The 16,785-nt window shown below is 70.7% G+C and overlaps 8 non-coding genes across 8 annotated transcripts; all 8 read left to right on the forward strand.

Moving 5' to 3' along the window:
- The first annotated feature begins 1,912 nt into the window (after positions 1–1,912).
- On the forward strand, positions 1,913–2,031 carry LOC148161376 (5S ribosomal RNA). Its single transcript, XR_015767568.1, has one exon. It is a non-coding gene; the product is annotated as a 5S ribosomal RNA (ribosomal RNA).
- Positions 2,032–4,096: 2,065 nt separating this feature from the next.
- Positions 4,097–4,215, forward strand: LOC148161377 (5S ribosomal RNA). The gene has a single exon (XR_015767569.1). It is a non-coding gene; the product is annotated as a 5S ribosomal RNA (ribosomal RNA).
- A 1,935-nt stretch (positions 4,216–6,150) lies between these two features.
- LOC148161378 (5S ribosomal RNA) lies at positions 6,151–6,269 on the forward strand. Its single transcript, XR_015767571.1, has one exon. It is a non-coding gene; the product is annotated as a 5S ribosomal RNA (ribosomal RNA).
- Positions 6,270–8,224: 1,955 nt separating this feature from the next.
- LOC148161379 (5S ribosomal RNA) lies at positions 8,225–8,343 on the forward strand. The gene has a single exon (XR_015767572.1). It is a non-coding gene; the product is annotated as a 5S ribosomal RNA (ribosomal RNA).
- Positions 8,344–10,302: 1,959 nt separating this feature from the next.
- Positions 10,303–10,421, forward strand: LOC148161380 (5S ribosomal RNA). Its single transcript, XR_015767573.1, has one exon. It is a non-coding gene; the product is annotated as a 5S ribosomal RNA (ribosomal RNA).
- Positions 10,422–12,396: 1,975 nt separating this feature from the next.
- Positions 12,397–12,515, forward strand: LOC148161381 (5S ribosomal RNA). Its single transcript, XR_015767574.1, has one exon. It is a non-coding gene; the product is annotated as a 5S ribosomal RNA (ribosomal RNA).
- A 1,938-nt stretch (positions 12,516–14,453) lies between these two features.
- Positions 14,454–14,572, forward strand: LOC148161382 (5S ribosomal RNA). Its single transcript, XR_015767575.1, has one exon. It is a non-coding gene; the product is annotated as a 5S ribosomal RNA (ribosomal RNA).
- A 1,964-nt stretch (positions 14,573–16,536) lies between these two features.
- Positions 16,537–16,655, forward strand: LOC148161383 (5S ribosomal RNA). The gene has a single exon (XR_015767576.1). It is a non-coding gene; the product is annotated as a 5S ribosomal RNA (ribosomal RNA).
- The last annotated feature ends 130 nt before the right edge of the window (positions 16,656–16,785 follow it).

The raw sequence follows: 16,785 nt of genomic DNA on the forward strand, positions 1-16,785 counted from the left end.
GCGGGTGCCGGCTGCACGGGCAAACGGCCGCCAGCCGGCCCTTCCACCTGCAAGCCACCACGCCCACGCCCACTTGAACAAGGGCGGGCTGGGGGGCGGCGGGGGCGGGTGGGTCGGGGGGAGGCGGCGGGTTCGGAGGGAGGTAAAGGGGGAGGGCGGCGAGGACCGCGGCGGGCTTGGGGCGCGGTGGGGGTGGGGCCGGGTGTGGGGGAGGGGTGTGGGGGAGAGGGTGGGCGTAGGGGGCGGGGTGGGGGTGGGGGTGGGGGTGGGGGAGGGGTGTGGGGGAGGGGGTGGGCGTAGGGGGCGCGGTGGGGGTGGGGCCGGGGGTGGGGGAGGGGTGTGGGGGAGGGGGTGGGCGTAGGGGGCGGGGTGGGGGTGGGGGTGGGGGTGGGAGCGCGTATGGGACGGCACCCCGGCCCGGCAGGCAGGCGTGCCCTTCCGAGGTCCCGCGCCTCGGGCCCTCATCCACCGAGTCACTGGCCATTCCCCTGGGCCGCCCCGAGTGCCCAGGCACACCGGGCAACCGGCCCCATCTTCTGCCTGGGCACGCCTCCACCTTCTCCCCAGCAGCCCTGGGCTGCGCTTCCACCCGGGCGGGCATTCCCCCCCTCCCGGCGGATCACCGTCCCTTTGCCCCCGGGCCGGGGGTCCCCGCTCCGTGTGGGCATGATACAAGATGGCCGACCGCCCGGGCCCTCACCCGTTGGCACCCGGGACCACCCGTTGACACCCGAGTCCGTGCTCAGTCTCCCCGCAACGGCGAAGCGAAGAGCGAGGCTCGTTCGCTCATCGACACGGCGGGACGGCGGCGCGCGGCGCCCGACGAGCAAAAGCGGCCCCCCAAGTCAAGGACGAGAGCATAGGAGAATGGCCCGTACGCGCCCAGGGCCACAGAGGGTCCCGGGCAGGAATGGGAGCAGAGCGGGTTTCCTGGAGACTGGGCTGCAAGTCCTCGGGCCCCGAGGAGCTCCTGGGCGCCCAAACCACGCCCAAGGACGACCACCCTCCCCGGGGCCAGCTTCCTCGCCAACACAGCCTCCTCCGTGTGTGTGTGTGTGTGTGTGTGTGTGTGTGTGTGTGTGTGTGTGTGGTGTGCTGTGGTGTGGTGTTCTGTGCTGTCCTGTGCTGTGCTGTGCTGTGCTGTGTGCTGTGCGGTGTGTGTGGGCTGTGTGTCTGTTTCTGTCGGGGGCACCTGAGTCTGAGTCCCTGTGCACATCCAGGTCAGGGTCTGCGTGCGTCTGTCGTGCGGTCCGAGCGGGTCTGTGTGTTGGATGCTCTGTCTGTGTCTCCCCCTGTGTGTCTCTTCCTCTCTATCTACATCTCCCTCTCTCTGGGTCTCTGTCTTTCCCCGAGTGTCTGTGCGTTCGTCTGTGCCAGCCGTGCTCTCGAGTCTCTCAGTCGGGTCCTGGCGTCGGTGGGTGGGCGAGGGAAGGGTGGCGGAGGAAGGGCGATGGGGTTGGGCTGCTGAGGAGGGTCCCTGGCGGGCGCCGGTGGCTGGCGCTGGCTTTGAGCAAGGCGGGGTGGAGAGGCGGGAAGGCCTGGTGGCGGCCCTCGCTTGCCCTCGGGCGGAGGGTGGGGGACGGTGGGTGGGTGGGCGCGGAGAACACCGCGCGGGCCGCGCTCCCGGCGCCCCGACGCTCCCCTTTGCCATCTCGGGAGCCAGGCGGCGGTGGCGGCGGCGGCTGCCGGGACTGGAGAGTCCCCGTGCGGGAGAGTGCCTGGACTTTCGCGACAGGGGGGCGCTGCAGGCGCCCCCGTCCCCTGGGCCGGTTGGAAGGCAGGCAGGCGGGCAGGCAGGTGCAAGGCCCAGGGCAGGAGGGGGGGCGGGTGGGGAGTGAGGAGCGAAGAGCGGCAGGGCGCGGGTCGGGAGGCACAGAGCAGGCTCTTAGGGCGCCTAGTGGCAGCAGCTCACGTCTACGGCCATACCACCCTGAACGCGCCCGATCTCGTCTGATCTCGGAAGCTAAGCAGGGTCGGGCCTGGTTAGTACTTGGATGGGAGACCGCCTGGGAATACCGGGTGCTGTAGGCTTTTTTTCTTGGTCTTTTCTTGCCCCTTCGGCCTCCCTTCCCCTCCCTTTGCCGCCACAGCCCCCCCCCCCCCCCGCCTTACCCAGCAAGGCTTCCTCCAAACACCCCCTGGCCCCCGGCCCCTCGCCACGCGCGCACCGCCCCGCGGGTCCCGGGCCCGCTGCGGGTGCCGGCTGCACGGGCAAACGGCCGCCAGCCGGCCCTTCCACCTGCAAGCCACCACGCCCACGCCCACTTGAACAAGGGCGGGCTGGGGGGCGGCGGGGGCGGGTGGGTCGGGGGGAGGCGGCGGGTTCGGAGGGAGGTAAAGGGGGAGGGCGGCGAGGACCGCGGCGGGCTTGGGGCGCGGTGGGGGTGGGGCCGGGTGTGGGGGAGGGGTGTGGGGGAGAGGGTGGGCGTAGGGGGCGGGGTGGGGGTGGGGGTGGGGGTGGGGGAGGGGGTGGGCGTAGGGGGCGCGGTGGGGGTGGGGCCGGGGGTGGGGGAGGGGTGTGGGGGAGGGGGTGGGCGTAGGGGGCGGGGTGGGGGTGGGGGTGGGGGTGGGAGCGCGTATGGGACGGCACCCCGGCCCGGCAGGCAGGCGTGCCCTTCCGAGGTCCCGCGCCTCGGGCCCTCATCCACCGAGTCACTGGCCATTCCCCTGGGCCGCCCCGAGTGCCCAGGCACACCGGGCAACCGGCCCCATCTTCTGCCTGGGCACGCCTCCACCTTCTCCCCAGCAGCCCTGGGCTGCGCTTCCACCCGGGCGGGCATTCCCCCCCTCCCGGCGGATCACCGTCCCTTTGCCCCCGGGCCGGGGGTCCCCGCTCCGTGTGGGCATGATACAAGATGGCCGACCGCCCGGGCCCTCACCCGTTGGCACCCGGGACCACCCGTTGACACCCGAGTCCGTGCTCAGTCTCCCCGCAACGGCGAAGCGAAGAGCGAGGCTCGTTCGCTCATCGACACGGCGGGACGGCGGCGCGCGGCGCCCGACGAGCAAAAGCGGCCCCCCAAGTCAAGGACGAGAGCATAGGAGAATGGCCCGTACGCGCCCAGGGCCACAGAGGGTCCCGGGCAGGAATGGGAGCAGAGCGGGTTTCCTGGAGACTGGGCTGCAAGTCCTCGGGCCCCGAGGAGCTCCTGGGCGCCCAAACCACGCCCAAGGACGACCACCCTCCCCGGGGCCAGCTTCCTCGCCAACACAGCCTCCTCCGTGTGTGTGTGTGTGTCTGTGTGTCTGTGTGTGTGTGTGTGTGTGTGGTGTGCTGTGGTGTGGTGTTCTGTGCTGTCCTGTGCTGTGCTGTGCTGTGCTGTGCTGTGTGCTGTGCGGTGTGTGTGGGCTGTGTGTCTGTTTCTGTCGGGGGCACCTGAGTCTGAGTCCCTGTGCACATCCAGGTCAGGGTCTGCGTGCGTCTGTCGTGCGGTCCGAGCGGGTCTGTGTGTTGGATGCTCTGTCTGTGTCTCCCCCTGTGTGTCTCTTCCTCTCTATCTACATCTCCCTCTCTCTGGGTCTCTGTCTTTCCCCGAGTGTCTGTGCGTTCGTCTGTGCCAGCCGTGCTCTCGAGTCTCTCAGTCGGGTCCTGGCGTCGGTGGGTGGGCGAGGGAAGGGTGGCGGAGGAAGGGCGATGGGGTTGGGCTGCTGAGGAGGGTCCCTGGCGGGCGCCGGTGCCTGGCGCTGGCTTTGAGCAAGGCGGGATGGAGAGGCGGGAAGGCCTGGTGGCGGCCCTCGCTTGCCCTCGGGCGGAGGGTGGGGGACGGTGGGTGGGTGGGCGCGGAGAACACCGCGCGGGCCGCGCTCCCGGCGCCCCGACGCTCCCCTTTGCCATCTCGGGAGCCAGGCGGCGGTGGCGGCGGCGGCTGCCGGGACTGGAGAGTCCCCGTGCGGGAGAGTGCCTGGACTTTCGCGACAGGGGGGCGCTGCAGGCGCCCCCGTCCCCTGGGCCGGTTGGAAGGCAGGCAGGCGGGCAGGCAGGTGCAAGGCCCAGGGCAGGAGGGGGGGCGGGTGGGGAGTGAGGAGCGAAGAGCGGCAGGGCGCGGGTCGGGAGGCACAGAGCAGGCTCTTAGGGCGCCTAGTGGCAGCAGCTCACGTCTACGGCCATACCACCCTGAACGCGCCCGATCTCGTCTGATCTCGGAAGCTAAGCAGGGTCGGGCCTGGTTAGTACTTGGATGGGAGACCGCCTGGGAATACCGGGTGCTGTAGGCTTTTTTTCTTGGTCTTTTCTTGCCCCTTCGGCCTCCCTTCCCCTCCCTTTGCCGCCACAGCCCCCCCCCCCGCCTTACCCAGCAAGGCTTCCTCCAAACACCCCCTGGCCCCCGGCCCCTCGCCACGCGCGCACCGCCCCGCGGGTCCCGGGCCCGCTGCGGGTGCCGGCTGCACGGGCAAACGGCCGCCAGCCGGCCCTTCCACCTGCAAGCCACCACGCCCACGCCCACTTGAACAAGGGCGGGCTGGGGGGCGGCGGGGGCGGGTGGGTCGGGGGGAGGCGGCCGGTTCGGAGGGAGGTAAAGGGGGAGGGCGGCGAGGACCGCGGCGGGCTTGGGGCGCGGTGGGGGTGGGGCCGGGGGTGGGGGAGGGGTGTGGGGGAGGGGGTGGGCGTAGGGGGCGGGGTGGGGGTGGGGGTGGGAGCGCGTATGGGACGGCACCCCTGCCCGGCAGGCAGGCGTGCCCTTCCGAGGTCCCGCGCCTCGGGCCCTCATCCACCGAGTCACTGGCCATTCCCCTGGGCCGCCCCGAGTGCCCAGGCACACCGGGCAACCGGCCCCATCTTCTGCCTGGGCACGCCTCCACCTTCTCCCCAGCAGCCCTGGGCTGCGCTTCCACCCGGGCGGGCATTCCCCCCCTCCCGGCGGATCACCGTCCCTTTGCCCCCGGGCCGGGGGTCCCCGCTCCGTGTGGGCATGATACAAGATGGCCGACCGCCCGGGCCCTCACCCGTTGGCACCCGGGACCACCCGTTGACACCCGAGTCCGTGCTCAGTCTCCCCGCAACGGCGAAGCGAAGAGCGAGGCTCGCTCGCTCATCGACACGGCGGGACGGCGGCGCGCGGCGCCCGACGAGCAAAAGCGGCCCCCCAAGTCAAGGACGAGAGCATAGGAGAATGGCCCGTACGCGCCCAGGGCCACAGAGGGTCCCGGGCAGGAATGGGAGCAGAGCGGGTTTCCTGGAGACTGGGCTGCAAGTCCTCGGGCCCCGAGGAGCTCCTGGGCGCCCAAACCACGCCCAAGGACGACCACCCTCCCCGGGGCCAGCTTCCTCGCCAACACAGCCTCCTCCGTGTGTGTGTGTGTGTTTGTGTGTGTGTGTGTGTGTGTGTGGTGTGCTGTGGTGTGGTGTTCTGTGCTGTCCTGTGCTGTGCTGTGCTGTGCTGTGTGCTGTGCGGTGTGTGTGGGCTGTGTGTCTGTTTCTGTCGGGGGCACCTGAGTCTGAGTCCCTGTGCACATCCAGGTCAGGGTCTGCGTGCGTCTGTCGTGCGGTCCGAGCGGGTCTGTGTGTTGGATGCTCTGTCTGTGTCTCCCCCTGTGTGTCTCTTCCTCTCTATCTACATCTCCCTCTCTCTGGGTCTCTGTCTTTCCCCGAGTGTCTGTGCGTTCGTCTGTGCCAGCCGTGCTCTCGAGTCTCTCAGTCGGGTCCTGGCGTCGGTGGGTGGGCGAGGGAAGGGTGGCGGAGGAAGGGCGATGGGGTTGGGCTGCTGAGGAGGGTCCCTGGCGGGCGCCGGTGCCTGGCGCTGGCTTTGAGCAAGGCGGGATGGAGAGGCGGGAAGGCCTGGTGGCGGCCCTCGCTTGCCCTCGGGCGGAGGGTGGGGGACGGTGGGTGGGTGGGCGCGGAGAACACCGCGCGGGCCGCGCTCCCGGCGCCCCGACGCTCCCCTTTGCCATCTCGGGAGCCAGGCGGCGGTGGCGGCGGCGGCTGCCGGGACTGGAGAGTCCCCGTGCGGGAGAGTGCCTGGACTTTCGCGACAGGGGGGCGCTGCAGGCGCCCCCGTCCCCTGGGCCGGTTGGAAGGCAGGCAGGCGGGCAGGCAGGTGCAAGGCCCAGGGCAGGAGGGGGGGCGGGTGGGGAGTGAGGAGCGAAGAGCGGCAGGGCGCGGGTCGGGAGGCACAGAGCAGGCTCTTAGGGCGCCTAGTGGCAGCAGCTCACGTCTACGGCCATACCACCCTGAACGCGCCCGATCTCGTCTGATCTCGGAAGCTAAGCAGGGTCGGGCCTGGTTAGTACTTGGATGGGAGACCGCCTGGGAATACCGGGTGCTGTAGGCTTTTTTTCTTGGTCTTTTCTTGCCCCTTCGGCCTCCCTTCCCCTCCCTTTGCCGCCACAGCCCCCCCCCCCGCCTTACCCAGCAAGGCTTCCTCCAAACACCCCCTGGCCCCCGGCCCCTCGCCACGCGCGCACCGCCCCGCGGGTCCCGGGCCCGCTGCGGGTGCCGGCTGCACGGGCAAACGGCCGCCAGCCGGCCCTTCCACCTGCAAGCCACCACGCCCACGCCCACTTGAACAAGGGCGGGCTGGGGGGCGGCGGGGGCGGGTGGGTCGGGGGGAGGCGGCGGGTTCGGAGGGAGGTAAAGGGGGAGGGCGGCGAGGACCGCGGCGGGCTTGGGGCGCGGTGGGGGTGGGGCCGGGGGTGGGGGAGGGGTGTGGGGGAGAGGGTGGGCGTAGGGGGCGGGGTGGGGGAGGGGGTGGGGGTGGGAGCGCGTATGGGACGGCACCCCGGCCCGGCAGGCAGGCGTGCCCTTCCGAGGTCCCGCGCCTCGGGCCCTCATCCACCGAGTCACTGGCCATTCCCCTGGGCCGCCCCGAGTGCCCAGGCACACCGGGCAACCGGCCCCATCTTCTGCCTGGGCACGCCTCCACCTTCTCCCCAGCAGCCCTGGGCTGCGCTTCCACCCGGGCGGGCATTCCCCCCCTCCCGGCGGATCACCGTCCCTTTGCCCCCGGGCCGGGGGTCCTCGCTCCGTGTGGGCATGGTACAAGTTGGCCGATCGCCCGGGCCCTCACCCGTTGGCACCCGGGACCACCCGTTGACACCCGACTCCGTGCTCAGTCTCCCGCAACGGCGAAGCGAAGAGCGAGGCTCGTTCGCTCATCGACACGGCGGGACGGCGGCGCGCGGCGCCCGACGAGCAAAAGCGGCCCCCCAAGTCAAGGACGAGAGCATAGGAGAATGGCCCGTACGCGCCCAGGGCCACAGAGGGTCCCGGGCAGGAATGGGGGCAGAGCGGGTTTCCTGGAGACTGGGCTGCAAGTCCTCGGGCCCCGAGGAGCTCCTGGGCGCCCAAACCATGCCCAAGGACGACCACCCTCCCCGGGGCCAGCTTCCTCGCCAACACAGCCTCCTCCGTGTGTGTGTGTGTGTGTGTGTGTGTGTGTGTGTGTGTGTGTGTGTGTGTGGTGTGCTGTGGTGTGGTGTTCTGTGCTGTCCTGTGCTGTGCTGTGCTGTGCTGTGCTGTGTGCTGTGCGGTGTGTGTGGGCTGTGTGTCTGTTTCTGTCGGGGGCACCTGAGTCTGAGTCTCTGTGCACATCCAGGTCAGGGTCTGCGTGCGTCTGTCGTGCGGTCCGAGTGGGTCTGTGTGTTGGATGCTCTGTCTGTGTCTCCCCCTGTGTGTCTCTTCCTCTCTATCTACATCTCCCTCTCTCTGGGTCTCTGTCTTTCCCCGAGTGTGTGTGCGTTCGTCTGTGCCAGCCGTGCTCTCGAGTCTCTCAGTCGGGTCCTGGCGTCGGTGGGTGGGCGAGGGAAGGGTGGCGGAGGAAGGGCGATGGGGTTGGGCTGCTGAGGAGGGTCCCTGGCGGGCGCCGGTGGCTGGCGCTGGCTTTGAGCAAGGCGGGGTGGAGAGGCGGGAAGGCCTGGTGGCGGCCCTCGCTTGCCCTCGGGCGGAGGGTGGGGGACGGTGGGTGGGTGGGTGCGGAGAACACCGCGCGGGCCGCGCTCCCGGCGCCCCGACGCTCCCCTTTGCCATCTCGGGAGCCAGGCGGCGGTGGCGGCAGCGGCTGCCGGGACTGGAGAGTCCCCGTGCGGGAGAGTGCCTGGACTTTCGCGACAGGGGGGCGCTGCAGGCGCCCCCGTTCCCTGGGCCGGTTGGAAGGCAGGCAGGCGGGCAGGCAGGTGCAAGGCCCAGGGCAGGAGGGGGGGCGGGTGGGGAGTGAGGAGCGAAGAGCGGCAGGGCGCGGGTCGGGAGGCACAGAGCAGGCTCTTAGGGCGCCTAGTGGCAGCAGCTCACGTCTACGGCCATACCACCCTGAACGCGCCCGATCTCGTCTGATCTCGGAAGCTAAGCAGGGTCGGGCCTGGTTAGTACTTGGATGGGAGACCGCCTGGGAATACCGGGTGCTGTAGGCTTTTTTTCTTGGTCTTTTCTTGCCCCTTCGGCCTCCCTTCCCCTCCCTTTGCCGCCACAGCCCCCCCCCCCGCCTTACCCAGCAAGGCTTCCTCCAAACACGCCCTGGCCCCCGGCCCCTCGCCACGCGCGCACCGCCCCGCGGGTCCCGGGCCCGCTGCGGGTGCCTGTGCACGGGCAAACGGCCGCCAGCCGGCCCTTCCACCTGCAAGCCACCACGCCCACGCCCACTTGAACAAGGGCGGGCTGGGGGGCGGCGGGGGCGGGTGGGTCGGGGGGAGGCGGCGGGTTCGGAGGGAGGTAAAGGGGGAGGGCGGCGAGGACCGCGGCGGGCTTGGGGCGCGGTGGGGGTGGGGCCGGGGGTGGGGGAGGGGTGTGGGGGAGGGGGTGGGCGTAGGGGGCGGGGTGGGGGTGGGGGTGGGGGTGGGAGCGCGTATGGGACGGCACCCCGGCCCGGCAGGCAGGCGTGCCCTTCCGAGGTCCCGCGCCTCGGGCCCTCATCCACCGAGTCACTGGCCATTCCCCTGGGCCGCCCCGAGTGCCCAGGCACACCGGGCAACCGGCCCCATCTTCTGCCTGGGCACGCCTCCACCTTCTCCCCAGCAGCCCTGGGCTGCGCTTCCACCCGGGCGGGCATTCCCCCCCTCCCGGCGGATCACCGTCCCTTTGCCCCCGGGCCGGGGGTCCCCGCTCCGTGTGGGCATGATACAAGATGGCCGACCGCCCGGGCCCTCACCCGTTGGCACCCGGGACCACCCGTTGACACCCGAGTCCGTGCTCAGTCTCCCCGCAACGGCGAAGCGAAGAGCGAGGCTCGTTCGCTCATCGACACGGCGGGACGGCGGCGCGCGGCGCCCGACGAGCAAAAGCGGCCCCCCAAGTCAAGGACGAGAGCATAGGAGAATGGCCCGTACGCGCCCAGGGCCACAGAGGGTCCCGGGCAGGAATGGGAGCAGAGCGGGTTTCCTGGAGACTGGGCTGCAAGTCCTCGGGCCCCGAGGAGCTCCTGGGCGCCCAAACCACGCCCAAGGACGACCACCCTCCCCGGGGCCAGCTTCCTCGCCAACACAGCCTCCTCCGTGTGTGTGTGTGTGTGTGTGTGTGTGTGTCTGTGTGTGTGTGTGTGTGTGTGTGGTGTGCTGTGGTGTGGTGTTCTGTGCTGTCCTGTGCTGTGCTGTGCTGTGCTGTGCTGTGTGCTGTGCGGTGTGTGTGGGCTGTGTGTCTGTTTCTGTCGGGGGCACCTGAGTCTGAGTCCCTGTGCACATCCAGGTCAGGGTCTGCGTGCGTCTGTCGTGCGGTCCGAGCGGGTCTGTGTGTTGGATGCTCTGTCTGTGTCTCCCCCTGTGTGTCTCTTCCTCTCTATCTACATCTCCCTCTCTCTGGGTCTCTGTCTTTCCCCGAGTGTCTGTGCGTTCGTCTGTGCCAGCCGTGCTCTCGAGTCTCTCAGTCGGGTCCTGGCGTCGGTGGGTGGGCGAGGGAAGGGTGGCGGAGGAAGGGCGATGGGGTTGGGCTGCTGAGGAGGGTCCCTGGCGGGCGCCGGTGGCTGGCGCTGGCTTTGAGCAAGGCGGGGTGGAGAGGCGGGAAGGCCTGGTGGCGGCCCTCGCTTGCCCTCGGGCGGAGGGTGGGGGACGGTGGGTGGGTGGGCGCGGAGAACACCGCGCGGGCCGCGCTCCCGGCGCCCCGACGCTCCCCTTTGCCATCTCGGGAGCCAGGCGGCGGTGGCGGCGGCGGCTGCCGGGACTGGAGAGTCCCCGTGCGGGAGAGTGCCTGGACTTTCGCGACAGGGGGGCGCTGCAGGCGCCCCCGTCCCCTGGGCCGGTTGGAAGGCAGGCAGGCGGGCAGGCAGGTGCAAGGCCCAGGGCAGGAGGGGGGGCGGGTGGGGAGTGAGGAGCGAAGAGCGGCAGGGCGCGGGTCGGGAGGCACAGAGCAGGCTCTTAGGGCGCCTAGTGGCAGCAGCTCACGTCTACGGCCATACCACCCTGAACGCGCCCGATCTCGTCTGATCTCGGAAGCTAAGCAGGGTCGGGCCTGGTTAGTACTTGGATGGGAGACCGCCTGGGAATACCGGGTGCTGTAGGCTTTTTTTCTTGGTCTTTTCTTGCCCCTTCGGCCTCCCTTGCCCTCCCTTTGCCGCCACAGCCCCCCCCCCCCCGCCTTACCCAGCAAGGCTTCCTCCAAACACCCCCTGGCCCCCGGCCCCTCGCCACGCGCGCACCGCCCCGCGGGTCCCGGGCCCGCTGCGGGTGCCGGCTGCACGGGCAAACGGCCGCCAGCCGGCCCTTCCACCTGCAAGCCACCACGCCCACGCCCACTTGAACAAGGGCGGGCTGGGGGGCGGCGGGGGCGGGTGGGTCGGGGGGAGGCGGCGGGTTCGGAGGGAGGTAAAGGGGGAGGGCGGCGAGGACCGCGGCGGGCTTGGGGCGCGGTGGGGGTGGGGCCGGGGGTGGGGGAGGGGTGTGGGGGAGGGGGTGGGCGTAGGGGGCGGGGTGGGGGTGGGGGTGGGGGTGGGAGCGCGTATGGGACGGCACCCCGGCCCGGCAGGCAGGCGTGCCCTTCCGAGGTCCCGCGCCTCGGGCCCTCATCCACCGAGTCACTGGCCATTCCCCTGGGCCGCCCCGAGTGCCCAGGCACACCGGGCAACCGGCCCCATCTTCTGCCTGGGCACGCCTCCACCTTCTCCCCAGCAGCCCTGGGCTGCGCTTCCACCCGGGCGGGCATTCCCCCCCTCCCGGCGGATCACCGTCCCTTTGCCCCCGGGCCGGGGGTCCCCGCTCCGTGTGGGCATGATACAAGATGGCCGACCGCCCGGGCCCTCACCCGTTGGCACCCGGGACCACCCGTTGACACCCGAGTCCGTGCTCAGTCTCCCCGCAACGGCGAAGCGAAGAGCGAGGCTCGTTCGCTCATCGACACGGCGGGACGGCGGCGCGCGGCGCCCGACGAGCAAAAGCGGCCCCCCAAGTCAAGGACGAGAGCATAGGAGAATGGCCCGTACGCGCCCAGGGCCACAGAGGGTCCCGGGCAGGAATGGGAGCAGAGCGGGTTTCCTGGAGACTGGGCTGCAAGTCCTCGGGCCCCGAGGAGCTCCTGGGCGCCCAAACCACGCCCAAGGACGACCACCCTCCCCGGGGCCAGCTTCCTCGCCAACACAGCCTCCTCCGTGTGTGTGTGTGTGTTTGTGTGTGTGTGTGTGTGTGTGTGTGTGTGTGTGTGTGTGTGTGTGTGTGTGTGTGGTGTGCTGTGGTGTGGTGTTCTGTGCTGTCCTGTGCTGTGCTGTGCTGTGCTGTGTGCTGTGCGGTGTGTGTGGGCTGTGTGTCTGTTTCTGTCGGGGGCACCTGAGTCTGAGTCCCTGTGCACATCCAGGTCAGGGTCTGCGTGCGTCTGTCGTGCGGTCCGAGCGGGTCTGTGTTTTGGATGCTCTGTCTGTGTCTCCCCCTGTGTGTCTCTTCCTCTCTATCTACATCTCCCTCTCTCTGGGTCTCTGTCTTTCCCCGAGTGTCTGTGCGTTCGTCTGTGCCAGCCGTGCTCTCGAGTCTCTCAGTCGGGTCCTGGCGTCGGTGGGTGGGCGAGGGAAGGGTGGCGGAGGAAGGGCGATGGGGTTGGGCTGCTGAGGAGGGTCCCTGGCGGGCGCCGGTGGCTGGCGCTGGCTTTGAGCAAGGCGGGGTGGAGAGGCGGGAAGGCCTGGTGGCGGCCCTCGCTTGCCCTCGGGCGGAGGGTGGGGGACGGTGGGTGGGTGGGCGCGGAGAACACCGCGCGGGCCGCGCTCCCGGCGCCCCGACGCTCCCCTTTGCCATCTCGGGAGCCAGGCGGCGGTGGCGGCGGCGGCTGCCGGGACTGGAGAGTCCCCGTGCGGGAGAGTGCCTGGACTTTCGCGACAGGGGGGCGCTGCAGGCGCCCCCGTCCCCTGGGCCGGTTGGAAGGCAGGCAGGCGGGCAGGCAGGTGCAAGGCCCAGGGCAGGAGGGGGGGCGGGTGGGGAGTGAGGAGCGAAGAGCGGCAGGGCGCGGGTCGGGAGGCACAGAGCAGGCTCTTAGGGCGCCTAGTGGCAGCAGCTCACGTCTACGGCCATACCACCCTGAACGCGCCCGATCTCGTCTGATCTCGGAAGCTAAGCAGGGTCGGGCCTGGTTAGTACTTGGATGGGAGACCGCCTGGGAATACCGGGTGCTGTAGGCTTTTTTTCTTGGTCTTTTCTTGCCCCTTCGGCCTCCCTTCCCCTCCCTTTGCCGCCACAGCCCCCCCCCCCCGCCTTACCCAGCAAGGCTTCCTCCAAACACCCCCTGGCCCCCGGCCCCTCGCCACGCGCGCACCGCCCCGCGGGTCCCGGGCCCGCTGCGGGTGCCGGCTGCACGGGCAAACGGCCGCCAGCCGGCCCTTCCACCTGCAAGCCACCACGCCCACGCCCACTTGAACAAGGGCGGGCTGGGGGGCGGCGGGGGCGGGTGGGTCGGGGGGAGGCGGCGGGTTCGGAGGGAGGTAAAGGGGGAGGGCGGCGAGGACCGCGGCGGGCTTGGGGCGCGGTGGGGGTGGGGCCGGGGGTGGGGGAGGGGTGTGGGGGAGGGGGTGGGCGTAGGGGGCGGGGTGGGGGTGGGGGTGGGAGCGCGTATGGGACGGCACCCCTGCCCGGCAGGCAGGCGTGCCCTTCCGAGGTCCCGCGCCTCGGGCCCTCATCCACCGAGTCACTGGCCATTCCCCTGGGCCGCCCCGAGTGCCCAGGCACACCGGGCAACCGGCCCCATCTTCTGCCTGGGCACGCCTCCACCTTCTCCCCAGCAGCCCTGGGCTGCGCTTCCACCCGGGCGGGCATTCCCCCCCTCCCGGCGGATCACCGTCCCTTTGCCCCCGGGCCGGGGGTCCCCGCTCCGTGTGGGCATGATACAAGATGGCCGACCGCCCGGGCCCTCACCCGTTGGCACCCGGGACCACCCGTTGACACCCGAGTCCGTGCTCAGTCTCCCCGCAACGGCGAAGCGAAGAGCGAGGCTCGTTCGCTCATCGACACGGCGGGACGGCGGCGCGCGGCGCCCGACGAGCAAAAGCGGCCCCCCAAGTCAAGGACGAGAGCATAGGAGAATGGCCCGTACGCGCCCAGGGCCACAGAGGGTCCCGGGCAGGAATGGGAGCAGAGCGGGTTTCCTGGAGACTGGGCTGCAAGTCCTCGGGCCCCGAGGAGCTCCTGGGCGCCCAAACCACGCCCAAGGACGACCACCCTCCCCGGGGCCAGCTTCCTCGCCAACACAGCCTCCTCCGTGTGTGTGTGTGTGTTTGTGTGTGTGTGTGTGTGTGTGTGTGGTGTGCTGTGGTGTGGTGTTCTGTGCTGTCCTGTGCTGTGCTGTGCTGTGCTGTGTGCTGTGCGGTGTGTGTGGGCTGTGTGTCTGTTTCTGTCGGGGGCACCTGAGTCTGAGTCCCTGTGCACATCCAGGTCAGGGTCTGCGTGCGTCTGTCGTGCGGTCCGAGCGGGTCTGTGTGTTGGATGCTCTGTCTGTGTCTCCCCCTGTGTGTCTCTTCCTCTCTATCTACATCTCCCTCTCTCTGGGTCTCTGTCTTTCCCCGAGTGTCTGTGCGTTCGTCTGTGCCAGCCGTGCTCTCGAGTCTCTCAGTCGGGTCCTGGCGTCGGGGGGTGGGCGAGGGAAGGGTGGCGGAGGAAGGGCGATGGGGTTGGGCTGCTGAGGAGGGTCCCTGGCGGGCGCCGGTGGCTGGCGCTGGCTTTGAGCAAGGCGGGGTGGAGAGGCGGGAAGGCCTGGTGGCGGCCCTCGCTTGCCCTCGGGCGGAGGGTGGGGGACGGTGGGTGGGTGGGCGCGGAGAACACCGCGCGGGCCGCGCTCCCGGCGCCCCGACGCTCCCCTTTGCCATCTCGGGAGCCAGGCGGCGGTGGCGGCGGCGGCTGCCGGGACTGGAGAGTCCCCGTGCGGGAGAGTGCCTGGACTTTCGCGACAGGGGGGCGCTGCAGGCGCCCCCGTCCCCTGGGCCGGTTGGAAGGCAGGCAGGCGGGCAGGCAGGTGCAAGGCCCAGGGCAGGAGGGGGGGCGGGTGGGGAGTGAGGAGCGAAGAGCGGCAGGGCGCGGGTCGGGAGGCACAGAGCAGGCTCTTAGGGCGCCTAGTGGCAGCAGCTCACGTCTACGGCCATACCACCCTGAACGCGCCCGATCTCGTCTGATCTCGGAAGCTAAGCAGGGTCGGGCCTGGTTAGTACTTGGATGGGAGACCGCCTGGGAATACCGGGTGCTGTAGGCTTTTTTTCTTGGTCTTTTCTTGCCCCTTCGGCCTCCCTTCCCCTCCCTTTGCCGCCACAGCCCCCCCCCCCCCGCCTTACCCAGCAAGGCTTCCTCCAAACACCCCCTGGCCCCCGGCCCCTCGCCACGCGCGCACCGCCCCGCGGGTCCCGGGCCCGCTGGGGGTGCCGGCTGCACGGGCAAACGGCCGCCAGCCGGCCCTTCCACCTGCAAGCCACCACGCCCACGCCCACTTGAACAAGGGCGGGCTGGGGGGCGGCGGGGGCGGGTGGGTCGGGGGGAGGCGGCGGGTTCGGAGGGAGGTAAAGGGGGAGGGCGGCGAGGACCGCGGCGGGCTTGGGGCGCGGTGGGGGTGGGGCCGGGGGTGGGGGAGGGGTGTGGGGGAGGGGGTGGGCGTAGGGGGCGGGGTGGGGGTGGGGGTGGGGGTGGGAGCGCGTATGGGACGGCACCCCGGCCCGGCAGGCAGGCGTGCCCTTCCGAGGTCCCGCGCCTCGGGCCCTCATCCACCGAGTCACTGGCCATTCCCCTGGGCCGCCCCGAGTGCCCAGGCACACCGGGCAACCGGCCCCATCTTCTGCCTGGGCACGCCTCCACCTTCTCCCCAGCAGCCCTGGGCTGCGCTTCCACCCGGGCGGGCATTCCCCCCCTCCCGGCGGATCACCGTCCCTTTGCCCCCGGGCCGGGGGTCCCCGCTCCGTGTGGGCATGATACAAGATGGCCGACCGCCCGGGCCCTCACCCGTTGGCACCCGGGACCACCCGTTGACACCCGAGTCCGTGCTCAGTCTCCCCGCAACGGCGAAGCGAAGAGCGAGGCTCGTTCGCTCATCGACACGGCGGGACGGCGGCGCGCGGCGCCCGACGAGCAAAAGCGGCCCCCCAAGTCAAGGACGAGAGCATAGGAGAATGGCCCGTACGCGCCCAGGGCCACAGAGGGTCCCGGGCAGGAATGGGAGCAGAGCGGGTTTCCTGGAGACTGGGCTGCAAGTCCTCGGGCCCCGAGGAGCTCCTGGGCGCCCAAACCACGCCCAAGGACGACCACCCTCCCCGGGGCCAGCTTCCTCGCCAACACAGCCTCCTCCGTGTGTGTGTGTGTGTGTGTGTGTGTGTGTGTCTGTGTGTGTGTGTGTGTGTGTGTGGTGTGCTGTGGTGTGGTGTTCTGTGCTGTCCTGTGCTGTGCTGTGCTGTGCTGTGCTGTGTGCTGTGCGGTGTGTGTGGGCTGTGTGTCTGTTTCTGTCGGGGGCACCTGAGTCTGAGTCCCTGTGCACATCCAGGTCAGGGTCTGCGTGCGTCTGTCGTGCGGTCCGAGCGGGTCTGTGTGTTGGATGCTCTGTCTGTGTCTCCCCCTGTGTGTCTCTTCCTCTCTATCTACATCTCCCTCTCTCTGGGTCTCTGTCTTTCCCCGAGTGTCTGTGCGTTCGTCTGTGCCAGCCGTGCTCTCGAGTCTCTCAGTCGGGTCCTGGCGTCGGTGGGTGGGCGAGGGAAGGGTGGCGGAGGAAGGGCGATGGGGTTGGGCTGCTGAGGAGGGTCCCTGGCGGGCGCCGGTGGCTGGCGCTGGCTTTGAGCAAGGCGGGGTGGAGAGGCGGGAAGGCCTGGTGGCGGCCCTCGCTTGCCCTCGGGCGGAGGGTGGGGGACGGTGGGTGGGTGGGCGCGGAGAACACCGCGCGGGCCGCGCTCCCGGCGCCCCGACGCTCCCCTTTGCCATCTCGGGAGCCAGGCGGCGGTGGCGGCGGCGGCTGCCGGGACTGGAGAGTCCCCGTGCGGGAGAGTGCCTGGACTTTCGCGACAGGGGGGCGCTGCAGGCGCCCCCGTCCCCTGGGCCGGTTGGAAGGCAGGCAGGCGGGCAGGCAGGTGCAAGGCCCAGGGCAGGAGGGGGGGCGGGTGGGGAGTGAGGAGCGAAGAGCGGCAGGGCGCGGGTCGGGAGGCACAGAGCAGGCTCTTAGGGCGCCTAGTGGCAGCAGCTCACGTCTACGGCCATACCACCCTGAACGCGCCCGATCTCGTCTGATCTCGGAAGCTAAGCAGGGTCGGGCCTGGTTAGTACTTGGATGGGAGACCGCCTGGGAATACCGGGTGCTGTAGGCTTTTTTTCTTGGTCTTTTCTTGCCCCTTCGGCCTCCCTTGCCCTCCCTTTGCCGCCACAGCCCCCCACCCCCCGCCTTACCCAGCAAGGCTTCCTCCAAACACCCCCTGGCCCCCGGCCCCTCGCCACGCG

This window comes from Eumetopias jubatus, unplaced genomic scaffold, assembly GCF_037043125.1.
Source record: "Eumetopias jubatus isolate StellerSeaLion01/CBP00866 unplaced genomic scaffold, mEumJub1_p1.0 scaffold_187, whole genome shotgun sequence".
Taxonomy (NCBI): Eukaryota; Metazoa; Chordata; class Mammalia; order Carnivora; family Otariidae; genus Eumetopias; species Eumetopias jubatus.